Source organism: Anolis sagrei, chromosome 4 (assembly GCF_037176765.1).
Source record: "Anolis sagrei isolate rAnoSag1 chromosome 4, rAnoSag1.mat, whole genome shotgun sequence".
NCBI lineage: Eukaryota > Metazoa > Chordata > Lepidosauria > Squamata > Dactyloidae > Anolis > Anolis sagrei.
This window is the reverse complement of record NC_090024.1, coordinates 35,388,061-35,410,906: the sequence shown is the minus strand read 5'-3', so window position 1 is coordinate 35,410,906 and position 22,846 is coordinate 35,388,061.

Sequence of the window (22,846 nt, the reverse complement as noted above, 5' to 3'; positions counted from 1 at the left end):
AACAGGTAAAACAATACAATAATTAAAATGAAGAACAATTTTAACAAATATAAACTTATTAGTATTTCAATGGGAAGTGTGGGCCTGCTTTTGGCTGATGAGATAGGATTGTTGTTATTGTTGTGTGCTTTCAAGTCATTTCAGACTTAGGTTGACCCTGGATACGGCCCTTAGAGGGCCGTATCCAGCCCTCGGCGCTTAGTTTGAGGACCCCTGATCTAGAGCAGTGCTTCTCAACCTTCCTAATGCTGCAAACCCTTAGTACAGTTCCTTATGTTGTGATGACCCCCAACCATAAAATTATTTTTGTTGCTACTTTCATAACTGTAATTTTGCTACTGTTATGGATCATAATGTAAGTATCTGATCTGCAGGATGTATTTCAATTCACTGGAACAAATTTTGCACAAATACTCAATACGCTCAAATTAGAATAATAGTGGGGTTGGTGAGTGGGATTGATGTTGTAGTTGTAGTTGTAATTGCTGGGATTCTTTGACTGTAGTTCACCTACAATCAAAGAGCATTCTGAACTCCACCAATGATGGAAATGAACCAAACTTGGCACACGGAACTCACATGACCAACAGAAAATACTGGAAGGGTTTGGTGGATATTGATCTTGATTTTTGGAGTTCTAGTTCATCTAAATCCAGAGAGCACTGTGGACTCAAACAGTGATGGATCTGGACCAAACTTGACACAAATACTCAATATGCCCAAATGTGAACACTGCTGGAGTTTGGGAAAAATAGACTTGGCATTTGGAAGTTGTAGTTGTTGGGATTTATAGTTTGCCTAAAATCAAAGAGCATTCTGAACTCCACCAATGATAGAATTGGGCCAAACTTCCCACACTGAACACCCATGACCAACAGAAAAGCTGTGTTTTCTGATGCTGTTTGGCAACCCCTCTGATACCTCCTTGTGACCCCCCAGGTTGAGAAACACTGCTCTAGAGATAAAGAACTTCTAGGATGTGCTACCTGGGCTTTTTGTGTGTATGAAGGAAGTTCAAAGGAAGGATGGAAGGAAGGAGAAATAAAGAGTTTAAGAAAATTAACGTATTAATGTTCAGAGGGGGCTGCACTGTAATAGGAGGAAAAACCTGTTGCTACTTTGGCAAAGAACTCTCTGGAGGCCTTATCACATGGGGAGGTCTAAGGATAAATGTTTTCCCCTTGTTACCCCTAATTTACAGGTAATTACTTTTAATATGGCAATGTCACTACTTTTAATATGGTATTTCCATGAATTCTCTGGGGAATCAGCCCTAAATTTGGGCCATATGAGCACTACCAAATTCCACACTTGGGAATTCGTGTTAACTAGATGATATGAGACAGCATAATTCGTCCATTTTACCAGAGATACTATTTCAAAAAAGCAGAAAGGTTGCCCCATGGTGCTCTCTCTCCCTTTCATCTCAATTACTGCCATCTTTGAACTTCCATAAATGTCTTCCTTCCCAATCCCTAAACAAAACTCAATTTTATCCCTATTAATGTGCATGTTAGAAAACGTTGCTTTCAGCTATTTGCTGCACAGGAATTTGCTAAAAAGCAAAGCTTTACAGAGTGAAGACAAATTTTGTGACACCTCAAAATGTACACACTTCTGCTTTAACTTGTCCAACAAAAGATTTGAGTAAGATAATAAACAAGATGGATATGTGGGGTACTGGGGTCAAAAATGGTAAATAATGATAGTTAATGTGGGAGAAAGAAAATCTGGCACCTTCTGCTTTAGAATTCCATTTTTGAAATATTTAGAAACAGGCAGAGTGAAAGAATAAATTAGTTAATGATAGTTGCTCCTGGAGAAATAAGAATATATGCAACCTGCTTAGACTACCAGAAAGATATAAAGGGATAATGGGATCTCTGAGCATTGGCTATATTGGTTAAGGCTTCTGGCAGATACCAAAAACATTTGGAAGTCAACAAGCTGAGAGCCACCATTCTGTCTTAAGAGTTGCCTAATCCAAGTTCCATTTAAATAATGTTTCAAAAAAGAAAGAAGAGCAGGAGGTCTTGAAACTGCTGTTCAACAGGGAACACCTGGACAAGGAAGCAGGAGCAAAGACCAGCTGGTCACAGTTTTCATTATGTCCCAGTGTTTGTATTACAGTTATATTTAAATCTTAGTACAAATTGAGCATTCCTTATTCAGAATTCTGAAATACAAAACACTCCAAACCTTATAACTGTCTACATTGTTCACTGAGACAGTGAAATCTTTGCTTCCTGGTGGTTCAATGTACACAAACTTTCATGCACAAATGATTAAAAAATATTGTGCATAAAACTAGCAGTTCAAAAACATGCATATGTGAGTAGATCGGTAGGTACCACTTCTGCAGGAAGGTAATGGTGCTCAATGTAGTCTTGCTGGCCACATGACCTTGGACAATGCCGGCTCTTCAGCTTTGAAATAGAGTTGAGCATGGCTAGTCTTTTTTTGGAAACTGATTTTTATTAGTAAATATCATAAATGACATTAAACAGACACATATTGGGCAAACAAATAATTAAAGTATCCTAAACATACCTATGATACTGGTTTTTGTACAGTGAAAGTTGGTGAACATCATAGCAAGAAAAGTAGGAGTATAGAGAACGGGGGGGGGGGGGAGCTAGTCTTAATTTCAGGGGAAACCTTTACCTTTACCTTAATATGGGGCATCTGAAACATAAACACATTTTGTATTTAGTCCTGGAGCCTATCTCCAAGATATCTAATTATGTGTGGACAGGAAATGCTTGAGTTACAAACATCTGACTTACAATCGTTAGAATGGCTCCATCCATCTTGCTGATCATGCAGGTGCCCCATTCTGACAACACCAGACATGACCATGGAGTGCAGATCTCCATGTTTGGTGGGGAGTGGCAGTGGTGACATGGGGATGAGCTATGGTTGATCATCCCAGAGAAAAGGCAATGGTGGTGGTATTCATCTAAACATTTATTGGGTTGCAATAGATCCAATCCAGCTGTCCAGAATGTCACAAAGCCCCAGAATACTTTGGAGTTTCTTGCAAAGTTAAGAGCAGAAGTCCTTAGTATGTTTTTCAAAAAATGATTTACATGTTTGATGAGCCCTTGGGAGCCCTATAGGCTGACAGGCAAGAAAGATAAATAAAGTAAATAAATACATCCGTAAATACAGATTTATTATTAAACTCCTGGACTTCAGGCTACTGGGGCTTCAGCTCCACATCAATAAATATAAATGTAACATCAGACTGTATATATAAGTACCCCATAAGTTTATTATTTGTAACAAAAACCAGAACACAATGAGTTACTGAAACTAAATAATAGAAATTTTTAGGGGATGGAGTGAAGGGGTAAAGAGGAATTTGAAGAAACATCCTGAGGCAAAACATACAAAATCATTTTGTCTAATCAAAGAAACATTGCGAACTTGGCTAACAGTTGATTTAATGAAAGGTCTTTATTGTTGTCCACCTCCTAAACAGAGTTTGAGACTACATGCTCTGTTCATTAATTTCATGCTATCCTTCTCAGCATTAAGATACATTTTTTTCTAACACAAAACCACAATGTGTCTGTGAATTTGTCCTCTTCCAAATCCAGTAAACTGATCAACTCAGAGAGGTGTAACTCCTCAATATTTATTTCAGTTTAGTTTTCGACATAACAACTTTGATCAAAATGCATTAATTGTCCCCAGGAAAGTAAAACAAAATTCCTTCGCATAAATGCATGAAACCAACTCAAGCTCATGTCTGTCTGCATACCATTTATTTCAAATTGTCCAGAATGTTCTCAAAATGTTCTCCTTTATTTACAAGATGAATACAAATCCTCCCATAACTTTTGATGATAATGTAAGCTCGGTGTAACTATTAGCACAAACAAGGTCAAGAGAATAACATGAAAGTGACAGAATGGCTGAGGTTTTTCTTTGCAATGTGTATGTATCTGTCTGTGGAGTTGTATACATAGAAATTAATGCTATGCAACCTTAGTGCAGGATCTCAACCAGTAACTCTCCTGTGAAGTCTTTGTGAAGAACAACTCACAAAGTTTGGAAAGGACTATAAAGGCCATCTAATCAAATCAGTTACTTAATATGTCTAGGTGCAAAGATTACTGCATATGCAGACTGTAGCCAGGAAATCAGAAGACGCTTACTTCTTGGGAGGAGAGCAATGTCCAGTCTCGATAAAATAGTAAAGAGTAGAGACATCACACTGGCAACAAAGATCCGCCTAGTCAAAGCCATGGTATTCCCTGTAGTAACCTATGGATGTGAGAGCTGGACCTTAGGGAAGGCTGAGCAAAGGAAGATAGATGCTTTTGAACTGTGGTGTTGGAGGAAAGTTCTGAGAGTGCCTTGGACTGCGAGAAGATCCAACCAGTCCATCCTCCAGGAAATAAAGCCCGACTGCTCATTGGAGGGAAGGATACTAGAGACAAAGTTGAAGTACTTTGGCCACATCATGAGGAGACAGCAAAGCCTAGAGAAGACAATTATGCTGGAGAAAGTGGAAGGCAAAAGGAAGAGAGGCCGACCAAGGGCAAGATGGATGGATGGCATCCTTGAAGTGACTGGACTGACCTTGAAGGAGCTGGGGGTGGTGACGGCCGACAGGGAGCTCTGGCGTGGGCTGGTCCATGGTCACGAAGAGTTGGAGATGACTGAACGAATGAACAACAACAACAACAACAACAACAACAACAACAACACTTAATATATCATTCGTAAGACTTCATAGACACATAGAGTTGGAAGACACCACAAGGGCCATCCACCCCAAACCCTTGCCATGCAGGAACACACAACTATAGTACCCCTGACAGATTGCCATCCAGCCTCTGCTTAAAAACATCTAATCTGTTAAGGTCATTTTGAATTTTGATCATCTCCTCTTGAGTATTAGCTATCCCTTCTAATTTGGTGTCATCTGCAAATCTGATAAGCATGTTCTCTAAATCTCCACCCAAGTCATTAATTAAGATGTTGAACAATACTGGGCCCAGGACCGATCCCTGCGGCACTCCTCTAGTCACTTCTTTCCAGGATGTAGTGGAACCATCAGTGAGCACCCTTTGGGTTTGGTTGCTCAGTCACTTACAGATCCACTTAAAAGCAGCATTACCTAGTCCACGTGTGACTAGTTTGCTTGCAAGAAGGTTATGGGGGACTTTGTCAAAGGCTTTACTAAAATCAAGATATGCTACATCCACAGCATTCCCAGCATCTACCAAGCTTGTAACTATTGAAAAAAGAGATAAGATTAGCCTGACATGACTTGTTTTTGCTCAATGCTATGGAATCACGGGAGGTTAGTTTTACAAGATCTTTAGCCCTCTCTGCCAAATGAGTGTATATACATCCTTGGTTTCCAATGATACACAAACTGCAACCAATACTGTAATCTGTGTTTTTCCAGAATCCTTCACCATCTTTCCAATATCTATGCTTCTAAAAAAACTTCTAGCTAAACATAAGACAAGGAGGAAAAGAGCTGGATAAAAATAAAAGGACTTTGTGAAAAGCACCTTCTTTGTTATATGCTTTGTTAACTGAAGTATTCCTGAATTTGAAACACACTTCTACTGCCCCCTGGAAATTTTCTTAAGCACAATTTAAATATATTACACTATCCCTACCTCAGGAGAACAAGAAGAGCACAATTGGAATAGTCTTCATTCCACTCTCAAAATGACGCACTTGCATTTTCACGAGCGTCTTTAGCAGAAACAAAAGTTAAACTACAATGAGGGCTCTTTCTGTCAAGTTTGGAAAGAAATGGAGCAGTGAGACATCTGATCCAGTTAATGTCTAACAGATACACCAAAACCACATGGAAAAGCAACAGAGTTATGTGGGCCAAAGTCACAGCTGGCACCAGCAAGTTTAAAATTCACTGCCTGCAAGTTATATGAAAAAAGAAGCATGTAAACAGGAAGTAAATAGAAACTGCTTCTTGCATTTGGTACCTATCGACTCAGCATCTGATACTAATCAAAGAAAATAAACACAGTCACATATATACACATTGCCTAACCTTCGAAAGAAAAAAAAATCCCCACCATCAGGATCCAATATAACCACTCGTAAGCCTCCGGGCTATGGTGCTTGCAGCCAAGCAAATGCTGCACTAACACAATGTGTTCTACCCATTATGAAAGACTATCAAGAGAGATCTTAAAGAATGATTTTAGAAAAGCACATCAAACAACACAGAGCTTGTAGAATTTCACAGAGTTGGAAGAGATCACAAAGGCCATCCAGTCCAACCTCCTGCCATTCAGGAATGCATATTTCTCTGCTAATGGCCAGATCATGTATTGTCTCATGTAGTGCAAGAGTTTCGGTGTAATTATTCTATGGCTATCTACCCACGACCCATAGGACTCATGGTTTTGGTGAGATAGCCCTTCTGAATGCCCATTCTATGCTTCTGGTGGATAGTGAGGAAGGATGGTTTGGAGAATCATCTGGCTATACTCCATAGCTACACTCACATACTGAAACCATCCTCCCTTGAGGTTGCACAGGTTCCCAGCAGAATTCAGGCATGTAGCGGGGGGGGGGGGGATGTTGAGGGGCTTCATTCCCTCCCCCCCCAATTCTCAGTGTGGTCTGCGAGAAGGCCTTACTGGTACGTGGCACAGAACATTACTGAAAGGTTCATGTCAAATGAAGACATTTTAACCAGTGTCCAGGTTCTCCTCCTGGGTTTTCAGGTCTAGACAAAGTTCACTATATGGAACAACTGTCAGAATACTTTGAAAATGACGTAGCACTTGCTTCCGTGAAGGCTGAGTACATAATGTGGTGTAATATTACACCATCAATTAAGAAAGATACTGAATGTTGGAACTGTGTGACAAAACCTACTATCGGTCAATAAATTACCTTCTGACTGTGTTAGCTACTCTACCAGTAATGGCATGCAGTGTGGAAAGTTCATTTTCAACCATGAAGAGAGTGAAAAGTGTATCTAGAAGTTTAATGACAGACCAGAGACTTAGTGGACTAGCAATGATTTCCATCCATCGGGACATCACTATCAAACCAGAAAAAGTAATTGACAAAATGGCCGGGGAGAAGAAAAGAAGACTGTTTCTGTAAAGTAAAAAATAAGTCAAAAAGTATTCTAAACATTTTGCTAATGAAAGTAAATAAATAACATTTATTATTTAAACTGTTATGTTTATCCACATGATGATGATGATGATAAATTTATTTATACCCCGCTCCATCTCCCCCAGGGGGACTCAGTGCAGCTTACATGATGCCACGCCCATCGATACAATACAAGCAATATAACACAAAACACAATAAAATGAGCAAAATCCATAAAATGCAAAATAATATAAAACACAACAATATAAAATCAAACATTAAAAACACAGGGAATTTCACTAGGCAGGGCCAGATGCATGGATAAAATTATTTTTTAAAAAAAAACACTGGGAGATAGGACTTATAAGGAGGAGGCTCCAAGAATGAGGAAGGATTTCATTACACAACCCATAAAATAAAGTGCGTCTAAGGACATTTTGTGCAAAGTGTGGTCAGGGAGAATCTTACATTCAATCACTGAAGGCACATTGGAATAACCATGCTCAATATATCCCATATGCATGTGTGGGTATTGGGATAACAATACAAAAGGTTTGCTAGGGTAGATCCTCTCTCACTCAGACTCAGCCTCTGCCCACCCTCCGAATCAAAATCCTGGCTATGGGCCTGCAGCAGATAATATAAATAGTCATTTTGTTCGGTGTTGTTTTGTACCCAAAGGAAACCAGAAATTGTGCCAATTGGACATCCAAGAGGAAGGTGTTCCAAAAGTGTTGTGTCAGAGTTAAGAAAGCTTTCTCAAATGGGGTATTGCTCTCACAGGCGGGGCACAATAAATACCTTAGGTATATTTTGGATAGTTAAAGTTCAGACTAAAACCCAGAGCAAATTTACCACTCCACTAACATGAAAGCTAGCAGCCTCCATTGGTTTAATATTTCTATTTCCAAAATATCCTTACACATGAATGGTTCATAAAGCTGGAACAATGTGCATTTTGTCAGGCTATCCTTACAAGAACTTCTTACAGTAATAGCAATATTCCTGTAACAGTGGTTACTTCTTATAGAAACTGCCTCATGTAGTCACTTAAAAAATCATGCAATGCACTCATTGTCTGCATTTCAAAAACACAGAATGCTAAATTCTGCCCTTGGATATATGAATACAACTCCCACTGAAATCAATTAAAGCTGTTCTGATGCCAGGCAGTACTCCATGTCCAAGGGCTGGCTTTGGGTTTTTAATTCAAAGCTTCTCTATTACCCTAAGCTCCCCAAAGACCCAATGCTTCAGTACAGTTTCATCCAGTTACATATTGTGCTCATCTCCTGCTTGCTTCTTCCAGACCAGAAATAGGTTACTGGCCTGGAAGTAGGGAATTATGGGACTAGTGCCTTGTTATTTTCTTTTGAAAACTCTATCACCTTGGCTGTCTTAGAGCAATGTAAAGCCTTTGCAAGAGATGTTAACAAAATGATCTGTGAAACAATGGGAAGAGAAAGCTACTAAACAAGTTTTATCTATCATTCTGTAAATATATACAGTCAGCCCCCTGTATCCATAGATTCAGCATCCACAGATTCAACCATCCATGACTTGAAAATATTTTTAAAATTCCTAAAACCAAAGATAGATTTTGCCATTTTATATCAGGGGCATAGCTTTACTATGCCATTTTATTTAATTTATTTACAACAGTTGTATCCTGCCCATATCAGCCCAAAGGCTATCTGTGAGGGATCATGGAACCAAATCCCAGCAAATATCAAGGACTTACTGTATTTGAACATAATGTGGTAAATTAATTCTCCTAGGATGACATCCTTTTAGTTATGATGTAAGTGAGACATATGACTGTGTAACTCTTCTCTATCCTTATAATCATAGAACTACTAACACAATTATAAATGCCCCAGACCCACCTTAAATGGGGTGGAAGTGATGACATGCTATGTCCAGACACCTTCAACTTTTCAGGCTTTTTTGGCATTTGGCATGGGAAGTTTGAGTGATTTGGAGAGACCTTATATACACCACCTTACCATACTGAGAAATTTCCCAGTTGTAGGACACTTTAGCCTCTGTTAAAACATGGATAAGCACAGAGCTCATAACATGAGTTAAACTACTTCTGACAGTCATGCATAGCTCTCCATGGTTGAAAAAAAGGCAGAAATGTCTTGAAAGGAGTGAACACTGGCAATCAACCTCATCACATTGAGAAATTTCCTTGTCATAGGACACAATTCAGGTCTAGCCTATCTACCTGACTGCATCCCCTCCCCCCATGAATCTGTGTGGCTCTGAGATTTGCCAGGGAGGCAAATCCTCTGTCCCACCTTCGTTTCAAGCATGGCTGGTAGGGACAAGGGAGAGGGCCTTTTTGGTTGTGCCCCCCTAGTTTTGGAATGCCCTCGCTAGGGAAATCAGACAATCATCTTCAGAGCTCCTACCTCTTATCACATTTTACTCACAGCTTTAAAACAGAAAAACAAGTGATGGGAACCATCAAAGTTTACCATCCTGTTTCATTGCCAACCATCAGCAGTCTGTTGCATCTTCTGGGGTTCAATGCAAAACAATAGGATCCCATGGAAAGCAATGGTTTTAACTTGGATTGCTGTCTCTTGTATCCTCTGGGGATTTGGAGCAGAACATTTTTTTCCCTTGGGGAGATGAGGCTTTAAACTGGTGTCAGTCTCCTTTAGTGTAAGGGGCTTTGGGCAGGGCAAGGTATCTCTTGGTTTTGGGATATTGCTGTTTCTACTGATTAAAAACAAAAAAAAAGTAATACTGACCTTTTGATGAATGTAAGATAAATATGTTGCCAGCTCTCAAGTTTCCAGGTGTGAGTGTGATGGGGTGGGTGGGGGCAGAATGTGAAACAGGACTACTGATGATGTAAGAGGGGCAATTCTCTACCTTAAAGTGATAGTCACCCATGTTTTCCCATCTCAATGTGATGAGGTGGTCAGTTTAAGTTTGGAGGCTACACTTAAGAAAAATAAGGCAATTGTGTGCCTGTTTCTTGTTACTGCTCATGGTGTTTGAGAGAATTTGAGAACATGTTCTCATTTCTTTTTCTCTTCCACGTAGCTGAGACCAGTTACTTCTCTATGGTCCGAATCCATCCCTTCCCTACCAATAAATAACAGGAAAGGACCCTCCCAGCTCTTAAACTCATTTTTGGCATTTGGTGACCCTATCCCTTTTGGTGTCATATTCAGTTGTTCATGATTGTAAACAGAAACCCCCTGCAGATAGGGTATTGTGCATTCAACTTATGCTATTGTAGTTGAATACGACACCAATCGTTATTTTTTTGGGATAAAAACTCACCAAATACCCCAGCCCACATGACCACTGTACCCATGAGATTATAAAACCTGAAAAGGAACTTTTCCAAATGCTGAATGACACTATATAAATTATTCGGCATTGGGCCAATTCTTTGTTACCAATTATTGTTCAATGACAATAATTCTTTGTGCATGCAGCCCCTACCTCCCACCTTTAGGAAAGCCAGTCTTGCTGCTTTCCAGAGCTTCCCAAGGTGATTTTGTGCAGGGCCCTTCATTGGTCCCAGCTGCTTCCTGTCCTGCTGGGAAAGAAACTAATCAGCAACACATGGAGAATCTCTCCTTTGCCTGCCCAGCAGCTTTGTCACTCTCCTCCACAGAGGAACAGCCTCTTCATTCCATGGTACTCAGGGGAAAGCGAATTGCCAAGACTTCGTGTGGGGCATGTGTGTGTGCATGCGTGTACACACACACACACCCCACAGCAATATTTCCATCTGGTTTTCCCAAACACATTTATCCAAAGGGTTGCTTGCTTGCTGCAAAATCTCCCAACAGCAGCCTGCAAATACCTCTTGACAATCTCCCTTGCCGAGAAATGGCTCTGCCCCTCATTTGAATAAAAGGGCCATCAAAAGCATTCATTTGAATCAGCTATTAACGAGCTTAATTCTAAATGGTATCCATGGGTAACTTTAAAAAGGACCTAATGTGCTCTTGTTTTCGCCTTTCTAATGTACTCTCCCGGTCTCTCCTTTTTAATTGTGCGATGCCATCGGGTCACAGTTATCGGCTGCTCTCGGCTTTGCTAATAACAGCCACAGGGCACAAATGGAAGCTGTAGTTTACTCACACACTCCAGAAAGGTGAAAGGGGGCTTGTGAATGACTCTCCTCATTAAACTGCACAGCAAGGGTGACTTATGCAGTTTGTGTTTGTGTGCATATGTGTAAGAGGAAAAAAAACCAAATGTATAATGAGCGAGATCACCTTGTATTCTTCCACTGTATTGCATTTTCCGCTTCTGCATATCAGGTATAGAAGCTTCAGATCTCATATTAAAACTGTGAGGCATCCATACACTCTAACTGGATATATTCAGTAATACCAGTCTTCCTTGGATAGCCAGACCTGTCATTAGGCAATGGCACTTAGGTAACTGATGCCTGAGTCTTACTCTCCTGTAATGTCTTATGCGTTGCTAGTATATATTACTGAAGTCAGAATTTGATCCCTATAGAACATGATTACTGGTTCTATAGACAGCGTCTGGCATCTGGCAAGCCCAACTAACCCAACTGGTGAAGATTGTTTGAAGGCAATTGACAGAAACTTTATTCAATCTGCAGAAGGGACGCATGTATAGCAGAAGATGCCCAAAATATACAAGTGTAGGAATTATGGGGCATGCAACCATTCTTATACAGTAGAAATCTCATGCTTTAACATTATCTGAGCTCAAGTCTTCCTGCCTATGTCTCTGATTTGTTGAGGGCCAGGATTGGCTGGCTCTGCCTCCACCCGTGATTGGTCAGGAGGCGGGATTTGGCCAGCTCAGGCTACGATTGGAGCAAGGCTTGATGATCCAGCTTTGGTTCCCCTCCTAGCCAGGCTGGGCTGGGCACTCCTGAGGCCACCAATCAGCTGGCCCTGGGCAGAGAGAGGTCCACAAAAACCTTGGTCCATATTTGCCATGATTATGCTCACAGCTGCGACCCGGGATCACAGATGATGGAGTTAAGTCTAGGTTTTCTGTGAACAATGTGTGTTAATCCTTGCTGTCTGCTTTCAGACTGGACAGACAATGGGAAAATCCTAAGATATCTGTTCAGGACCATCAGGCAAACAGAGTTCTCTTTGCACCATGTCCTGGGTGTTTGTGAGTCACCCTTTCCTGGCTGGGCAGAGGTAGAGAAACAGTTCGTGTCATTTGCCTTCTATTACATTCAAGGATAGAGTCCAAAAAATATAGCATATGTGTCTAAACATTCCAAAAATTGTGGCACATTGGTTGTGCAGTTCATTTGGCATTATGCTTCGTTCTTTTAAAGACCATATTATGTGTTCAGGGTGTTCAGGGAATCAGCATAAATGCAGATAAGCACAGATAGAGAAAGACAAAGAACTCTTTTAAAATGATACTTTTGGGAAAAAAAGATAGAATTTATTCAGGAAACTGAATACTTAGTCGCAAGGGTGTGGGAAACGGTAAATGGACTGCTCTGAAGGGGTTTGAAATGTGTGCTGGTTCGAATCAGCACACATCTCGGGGTTCAAACCAAAAAGTAGTTATAGTTTTTGGGAAGAAGCCTTTGGAAAGGGGTTGGGCTGTTGTTGGTCCATTGCCAGTTGAGTTGAAGTTTGCCTAGGGGAAGGACACCACCCTTTTTCATAGAATCATAGAATCATAGAGTTCGAAGAGACCTCGTGGGCCATCCAGTCCAACCCCCTGCAAAGAAGCAGGAAAATCGCATTCCAAGCACCCCCGACAGATGGCCATCCAGCCTTTGTTTAAAAGCTCCCAAAGAAGGAGCCTTCACCACACTCTGGGGCAGAGAGTTCCACTGCTGAATGGCTCTCACAGTTAGGAAGTTCTTCCTAATGTTCAGATAGAATCTCCTTTCCTGTAGTTTGAAGCCATTGTTCCGCATCCTAGTCTCCAGGGCAACAGAAAACAAGCTTGCTCCCCCCCCCCCCCCGGTGACTTTCTCTCATGTATTCATACATGGCTATCATGTCTCCTCTCAGCCTTCTCTTCTTCAGGATAAACACGTCCAGCTCTTTAAGCTGCTCCTTATAAGGCTTGTTCTCCAGATCTCCACTGGTCACATTCCAGCTTCAATCAATCAATCAATCAATCAATCAATCAATCAATGATTTATTACGGTGATTGATCACATTCCAGCTTGTCAACATCTCTCTTCAATTGTGGTGCCCAGAATTGGACACAGTATTTCAGGTGTGGTCTAACCAAGGCAGTTTAGCGGTCTGTGCTTTGGGAAACTATGAATCCTGCAAGGGAACAGGGTATTATGTCCAACAACATAACAAAGCTAGTTAATTTCTTTATGTGATGTATGTAATCTCATGCTCTGCCTCTGGCATTAAAATGTCTTGGTCTACTGTGTTATACTCAAGATTGCAATCCTCAAACTTGTATTGCAGGATAAGCAGATTGTTTCAGGTACCATATATATATTCATGTGTAAGATAACCTCATGTATAAATTGAAGCCAGATTTTGAAGGCAAAATTATGGCTTTTGATATTATCCATTTTGCAGAGAGGGGAAAAAACCTCTTGTCTCCGCTCTTCCCCTCTGCTTCCCCATCCTCTATGATCATTGGATGGCTGTGGGGAGGAGCATCAATTCAGAAAACAGGTAGATCAAGGGTGCAGGGAAGAGGTGTAAGAACATTTGGTAGAACTTTACAATCTGCCAGTACAATGCAGACTCTTGCCTTTATGTCACAATATCTGTTCCAAGTAACAGAAAAATGAGAATCATTAACTTCAGGGCAATCAGTGAATGCATCCCCTCCCTTTACCTATTTCCAGAATACATATGTTTACCCACTGGCTTTCTTTTTCCTATCTCTAGACCATTGATACATGGCTGCAACTGATCTCTGCCCTGGGATTACAGGTGTTCTGCCTGCCCATAAAGCTGAACATTATTTTTAAACACACTTTTCTCACAGTGGGATTGATCAACGCGCTTTCTTCCCAAGTGCTTTCACTCCATATGTGGAACAGAATGTGGGGGAATAGATGGGTCAAAGTCAGCTGGAGGCAGCATACGCTTTTGCACATTAACGACAGGACTGTCAACAAGCACCGTGAGAGCCTGATTGACTTTCAGGGCTCGCACAAGTGGGCACACCAAGGCACCTCTTCTTCTCCCAGCCGCTCCCCTGATTGGCCTTCTTCTTTTGCTTTCAATCTTCATAACAAAGCTCTGGTGGAAAAAAATTCCAAGTGCTGCTTTCAAAAATCTGTCACGATGAGGTTGCGAGAAACCAGACTCCCCCCCTCAAACACCATTTCATCCAGCCACATGCGTCCCCCTGTGTAGGCTTTCATTGCTTCCAGGATTGACTATTTTAATTTGTTCCTGGTGACATTCCAGATTGTTTGTTAAACTGGCTACAGATGGTTCCGAATGCGGCTGCTGCCAGAACTGTTACCATGATTTGATCTGCAAGATCATATTTCTCCAGTTTCATGTTCCCTAGATGCAGCTTTCCCGTTATGCAACATATGGCATGAAAATCCCTTTTACTGACCTATAAAATTTGCAAGGGTCCTGGTTCTCTTTGCCTTTCTGACCTTATTGCCTCTTTTAAAACAACAGTTGAGACTCCTTGGCCCTAGGATGTGTGCGCAGAAGATGTTGCCTGTTCCGCTGGCACAGAGACAGGGTAATAAGATTAGCCACATCAGCTTTGTATGTGCTTGCTTTTCACCCTGGGTCAGTGCCAACTGGAGACTCTTGTAATTCACTTGTGGGCAGTATTATCAGCATGGGGACACATCTGGAGATTGGTGTTGACATAGCATCACTGAGATAAGAAACTGCTTCACTATTGGGAGATGAAAGTTTCAATATGCTCTGCAACAAAGCCTTTGCTCCAATACCAGGCAAGATACAAGTGTTTCCAAGGGCAGAAATCTGCTGGAGAAATCCCAGGCCAACGGCTACACAAGAGTAGAAGCAATAGGCTACTTCCAGGTCTGTTCATTATTGTTCAATGTCCTTCTTTTCCCTTCAATTTGTTACTAATTTCAGTAGCTACATTTAGGGCTAGAGGTTTAAGCATTGGACAGTTACTCAGGAGAAGAGGGTTCAGTTCTCCGCCCCATATTGGATTTATTATATGCATGTAGTCTTACTTCTTAGGAGATCTGGTTTTCCCAGGAAAAAAATCTAATATTGATTCCAGAATCCAAATGCCTGTTTAATTCACCACTAGAGTTCCCTTATTTATTTGCTTTTTCTCAACCCTCTCTGGGTTCTGGGTACATATAAGTCCACTGATAAAGAGGAATAGTTTTGATGTCTCTCTGTGCATGATTGTACTGTGGTACTTTTTGTCATGCTTACCATACCTGTGTTCCTGAACATCTAAGAAATGTGTGTGAGGGTAATGTAATTTAATGATAGTAATGGAAAACTGATTTTAATATATTTTAGTTTATATGTGAGCTCATTTTTTAATCTTTTCATGTGGTTGTTATGTTTATTTATGCAAGCTCCCATTTAATGTACTTGAGAGTCTCCCCCCCCCCCCCAGAATTCATCTAGGTTTCAACCATTTCCCCCTCTTGTTCTTGTAATTACATGGAAATATAACTGCAAATAAACTCTTACTGGATCTATGTGACCCAAACCCAGATCTAAACTTGCATTCTTTGCAGTTTCCTCGAAAATCTACAGTATATACCCTAAAGAAAAAAAGCTAATTGGTCTGAGCATATTGTGAAGCAGAACATCATGACCGCAAATGTCTTTATTCAGTATTCTGGTAATGGTTAGGTCATATACAAGATGAGGTGTCCGCCATCTGGAAATTTCTCATAAACTCCATATTCTAAAAACATTCTTTGTAAAGTATGTAACAGAATGACCTGACCATAATGTGTTGGTTCCTATAATCAGTGATCACACAGATAACCTTGCTAATATTTCAGAGAATAACTGAAGGATATGGAATGGCAACAAACTGGAAGGAAGGAAGGAAAGGTGGGATTCTGTTACACTCCTCTAATTCACTGAAGTAGCATGTTGACACTTGCATTATCCAATGTTTGAATATGGAAAGAAACACAATAGAGTTCTCAAATCAAACTGGAATCGAAATGTTGAGAGTGTTCTGAAAAGAAAATTCATGCTGTAAGCTTCCCATTTGTCAAGATTGTCCTGGAAGACTAAGAAAATGACCAACATGGATCAATAATTTTTAAAACACTGTTCCTGATGCTCAGCATGCAGACTTTTACACATAATTTTGAAGACCTTGGAAAACGTACTTTTACCGAGCTCAAAACATAGGCTTCCTGGGCTAAGGCATTACGATTGGAAATAAGCCTGTAGTCTACATCTTTTAGGTTATTTTATTTTATTTCAAAAATTATTTCACTTATTCCATTTATCCTTACTTACTTAAGTGATTCTTTGTTGTCTGAGTATGATGGCCTTCCAAGTTCTTGGCAGTGAGTTTAATGTGTGGAGGTTGGTGCACAGTTGATCAACACACAAGCTTCACAGAGTGAGGGTCCCAACCAGTAGCATGGTTAACACACCAACAGTGGTTTCTCAATCTGTTGCAGCCTTCTTTTGCCTTCACAGCTGTTGTAACATGTACCACGTTATCCTCCACCTGATCTGCCATTGAGGTCTTTGAGTCTTTGGATTGTGCTCAATCTGGAACCTCCCCTGCGGCCCCCTCCTGGGAGTCCACGACTCCGGTGGTTACACCCACAGGTTCATTGGCACACACAAGCCCCCTCACCACAACGAGGTGACAATTCATCGAGGGAGGATAACATCATCCAATGATGTAATTGCAGTGTATGTAGTCTCCCCTCACACTATTCTTTATTCTTTCCCCAGTCCTAAGAGCTAGCTTTGATAGTTGCTGAAATTCTAGATAGGGCATGTGTAGTGTGAATCTCTGCACATAAAGGTGCCATATTAAGCATGCAACAGAACTTTTGTGATGAGTGACAGCAGTGTAGAAATGAACCAAAACACTAAGTCTGGATTTCATATAGGAACATCCATGTGTCCTTTATGAATGTGTATTACCTTTTTGGGGTGCTATGGGGATTACCATTCCCTCACTCCCTGTGTAGAATCCAAATTCTTTGCCAACACTGTAAAACACGAAAGTTGCCTTGTATGGCCATTCTGTGGTTTGTGGCAAACAAGAAGGACTAGAGAAGTTTTTGGCCACCACCCCTGCATCCTCCAGGGATTTCCCAGATGCACAATGAGGCTATCGTTATGCATCTCAAAAATCCCTCGAGGGTTTCTCAGATCTCACTTCTTCTATAATCATTGTTACATTGCTTTGGGGTTTCATAGTTGGTTGGGGGGGGGCATTGCTCAGAATGTAGCATAAGTCTCCATGGCTATGCTAAGGAAATGTTGGAGTGGGCTTAAATGTGCAACCAAATTACAAGCAAATGTATGTATGCATCCATATACAGTGGACATCCATGTGTAATTCACAGCCAGGCTCTGATTTGTTTCCAAAACCTTGACATGAATGTGGCCTTTCTGTATTGGACATTTTTTTAGCAGCTTCCACTGGGGAAGTTACACAGCAATAAGATTCTGGTCAGTGACTTTCCTAAGGTTATAAACAAACTGTATGTCTATGAGGGTGATTTAGGTTTCTCTATTACATGTCTGGAATGCTATCCAATTCATCACTTTGGCTCTTTTGGGCAATTAGGGAAATACTTAATAAATCTTAAGAAAAAAAATCAGATAACTAGCTATGGGGTTGACAAAAATAGTGTTGGCATCAATAGCTCATATAAATCAGATGTGTTCTCTTAGATTTGATTTGCATTTAGTTTCTGAATTATATTAATTGTAATATATACATACATACACACGCACCATTTTAGATTCAAAGTAGAAGTGATGCCTGTAAAACATCAAGATAGGTTGAGGGTACCAGTTGGGTCTACCTTCCTAAAAGCCCTTTTTCCAGCAACAGCTGTAGCTCATATCTTTAACTGTTCCACCGCTGAGTCATAACATGTTTCACTGGACTTTCACTATCATGTGAATTCAGCTATTGTTGCATTTTAAACACTTTATTCCATAGAACTAATGTATAAAATGTGTAGCAAAGTCAGCAGCAAAATCCACATTATATTCTTTATAATAAGGAGAAAGGGAGGAAGAGAAGGGAAAAAAGGAATGTAGCAGCACCTTTAGAGCTTTCTGGTTTTCACGGATATAAACCCCTTGGGATATAGTGATAACAAATGCTCAGGTATAACTCAAATTTATAGGGGTATGGAATAAAATTAATAGGATACAACAAGATGACCTTTCTCCTAAATTTTCAAAGGGCTGCATATTTCAGATCTTTAGAGTGGTCAGTTAGTGTGCGTAAGTGATAAACCTGCTTAGAAAAGTCATTTTTTGGCTTCAAAACCTTTTTTGAGAATATTTCTTTTGTTACAGTAATGAGGAGTGTTTTAAAATTTTTTAGACTTCCTGGTTTCCTGTGGACTTTAGTAACAAATGCTGAAAACACCTTTCAGGCAAGTATGCCTAGCTAGGTGGTTGTGAGTTTTTCGAGCTGTATGGCCATATTCCAGCAGCATTCTTTCCTGACATTTCACCTGCATCTGTGACTGGCATCTTCAGAAGTCTGTTGGAGGTGAGGCGAGTAGAGGGTATATATATCTGCGGCATGTCCATGGTGGGAAAAAGAACTCTTGTCTGTTTGAAGCAAGTGTGAATGTTGCAATTAGCAAGCTTGGTTAGCATTGAGTAGTCTTGCAACTGCAAAGTCAATCAGTGAAGGTATTTGCCCTGCAAGGCTGGGGTAAAAATTTCTGGAAGAAATATTAACAACCTTAGATATGCAGATGACATCACTTTGAAAGCGAGGAGGAGCTGATGAGCCTTCTAATCAAGGTGAAAGAAGAAAGTGTAAAAGCTGGGTTGCAGTTAAGCATAAAAAACCCAAAGATTATGGCAACAAGAATGATTGACAACTGGGAAACAGAGGGAGAAAACATGGAGGCAGTGCCAGACTTTGTATTTCTAGGTGCAAATATTACTGCAGACACAGACTGCAGCGGAAATCAGGAGATGTTTACTTCTTTGGAGGAGAGCAATGTCCAATCTCGATAAAATAGTGAAGAGTAGAGACATCACACTGACAATGAAGATCTGCATAGTTAAAGCAATGGTATTCCCCATAGTCACCTTCGGATGTGAGAGCTGGATCATAGGGAAGGCTGAGTGAAAGAAAATAGATGCTTTTGAACTGTGGTGCTGGAGGAAAGTTCTGAGAGTGCCTTGGACAGTGAGAAGAGCCAACCAGTCCATACTTCAGGAAATAAAGCCCGACTACTCGTTGGAGGGAAGGATATTAGAGGCAAAAATGAAGTACTTTGGCCACATCATGAGAAGAAAGGAAAGCTTAGAGAAGACAATTATGCTGGGGAAAATGGGAGGAAAAAGGAAGAGGGGCCGACCAAGGGAAGATGGATGGATGGGATCCTTGAAGTGACTGGATTGACCTTGAAGGAGCTGGGGGTGGTGACGGCCGACAGGGAGCTCTGGCGTGGACTGGTCCATGAAGTTATGAAGAGTCAGAAACAACTGAATGAATGAACAACAACAAAGCCTGGCCTTTGCTGCCTGGAGGCATCCTCTGTTTGGGAGATGTTAATTGGAACTTAGCTGTCTGGAATTCCCCAGTTTCTGAGTGGTGTTCTGTATTTACTGTCTTGATTCTGGTGTTTTGTTTAATACTGATAACCAGATTTTGTTCATTTTCATGGTTTCCTCCTTTCTGTTGAAATTGTCCACATGCTTGTGGATTTCAATGGCTTCTCTGTGTAGTCTGATATGGTGGTTGTCAGAGTGGTCTAACATTTCTGTGTTCTCAAATAATATGCTGTGTCCAGGTTGGTTCATCAAGTTCTCTGCTATAGCTGACTTCTCTGAACCAACCTGGACCAGCTGCAAGACTACTCAATGCTAATCAAGCCTGCTAATTGCAACATTCACACTTGCTTCAAACATACAAGGGTTCTTTCTCCCACCCTGAAAATTCCTCAGATATATACATTCCACTTGTCTCACCTCCACCAGTTCTCTGAAGATGGTGGCCACAGATGCAGACAAAATGTCAGGAGAGAATGCTGCTGTGACATGGCCTTACCACTCAAAAAACTCACAGCAACCCAGTGAATCCAGCCACGAAAGCTTTTGACAACACACATGTCTACCTAATATAACAGTTTTTAGGAGTTTGCTTGAGAGCCAGTGAGGTGTAGTGGTTTGAGATCAGAGTTTGAACCCTGTTCAGACACGGAAAACTAGCTGGTGACCTTCAACAAGTCACACTCTCTCAGACTCAGAGGAAAGAAAAGGCAAAACCCCTCTGAACAAATCTTGCCAAGACCCCCCAAATGGGTCACCAGAAACGATGTGAAGACATACGTCATCAACATCTAAATGTGAGTGTCAGTTCTTCAAAGAATCTTGGGGAGGGAGTTGCAAAAATACCTCAGGAAGGTGTATCCCATTCCACATGTTGTCTATTCATTTGATATGACCTCTGTATGTGCTGCCTAAAAAAGAAGAGCTATTAAGAAAAATGACTTAGCTTTCATTATGATGTTAAAACCTGCCAAAGATTGCTGGACTGCAACTCTCATCATCCATTCTCATTGGTAGTGCTGACTGAAGATGATGTAGACTGTGATCTAACAATATCTGGAAGACCACACATTATTTTGCTTTACAATCACAGTAATTGTACAGTCTTACATGGACAATTACTAAGAACATGGACCTTTGCTCCAGTTGCTGAGTCCTTTTTTCCACTTTGGGATCCAAAGACCACACCAGTTGCATTGCCCCATCTATAGTGTTGCCCCTGTGACACACTTTCCCTCCATTTTAAACTGAAAGCCTGTCCCCACTGTTTTGTCCCCCCTCATTTGCATATTTCCTACTCCTACCTCAACCAGGGTTTTAGCATTTTATCTTTTCCATTTGGCCTGCCCACCCTATTCAATTTTATATTGTGTGAATTTGTTTTATTATTTCATTTTGTTATTGTAATTTATTTTATTTTTATTTTTCTGGATGTATTTTACTGTATTGTATTGTATTTTTAGAAGGGCTTGGTCTCATGTTAGCCGCCCCGAGTCCCCATTGGGCATATGGTGGCAGGGTATAAATAAAGTTTGTTGTTGTTGTTGTTGTTGTTGTTGTGGTAGTGAGAAAAACCTTCAAATAAATTATACTTGCATAATGAACTAAGAATAAAGTAAAATGAGAGGCCCCTTGGTACCTGCTGGGGTTTGTTTCTAGAATCTCCCATGGATACAAAATTCCATGGATATTTAAGTTCCATTATATACATCATAGAAAATGGTGCCCCTGATATAAAATGGCAAAATCACCACCACCATCACCAACAGCAGCAGCAGCAACAGCAGCAACAACAACAACAACAACAGCAGTTCAAAAACATGCAAAGGTGAGTAGATCAATAGGTACCACTCCGGCAGGAAGGTAACAGCGCTCCAGGCAGTCATGCTGGCCACATGATCTTGGAGGTGTCTGTGGACAATGCTGGCTCTTCGGCTTAGAAATGGAGATGAGGACCACACTCCAGAGTCGGACACGACTGGACTTTTAACCTTTCTGTGTCATACTGTGTTTTTGTGTCAGTAAAAATAGCAATAATAATAATCTTTTATTTATATCCCACCAGAGGGACATGAAGCGGCTCACAAAACACTCAAAGTGTGACATGAAAAATACAAGAAGTGCAAAACAAAACATATGAGTAGGCAATAAACAATCAACTCAATATCATAAATCCACAGCATTCCCTGGTAAAAACAATACAATACAGCAATTGCTGTAGATGAAACAGCAGTATTTGATCTCAGAAGTATAAAGTGCTAATAAAGAACCTAAAGGTCCTCATATATATTATTAGAGAGTCTAAACATGGTCGCAAGCTTGAAGGTTTGCTTTTGGGACTTTGTTTTCTAGTGGAATCTGTGGATAACAAAGATGGACTGTAATGGTTGTACAAATCATCCATGGTGTTTAACTTTTTACCCAGTCCTGAGAAATGGAGTTCTTCTTCATCTAACCAGGTAAGCTGCAGATCATATCCTGATCTTAACCATGGCTTGGGAAGAAAACAAATCTGCTTTTGCTTCTGTCATGTTACCTTTGTTCCAAAGGTTTCCTCCCCATGAATGGTTTCAACACAATGTCCAAATACCATGAACTGACACACAAATTCACCCTGACATTTCCTCGGCTTGTGCAGCGCGCAGGGCCTTTGTTCCCTCCTGGGGAGAGCAATGCCAACACCTGATGCCCCCGGGGACTTTGTCTGTGGGTGCCAGCCAGCTGCTGCGGCTGCCCATCAGCAACTCCAGGTGTGGTGCAGTCAGCTGAGAGGTGGTTGCAGTTGCATCTGGAGTCGCAGTGGGGGGAGCGCAGGAAGCCGAAAAGCTACGCTTGGCTTCTTTCACTTTCTTTCTTTTATTAATGCTTGGCCTGGCTTTGCTTTGGGTTTTCCTGATTTGGAACACCTGGCCTGATGTGGGATGCAGATGTTTGCTCTGTTGCCCAGGAACCAGCACTTCATTCCTTTTTTATAACATGCATAGCGACTCTGGGGAATTTTTAAAGCCCTTGTTTAACAGAGTCTTGATTTTCCTCTCTTGGTTTCTCAGCTC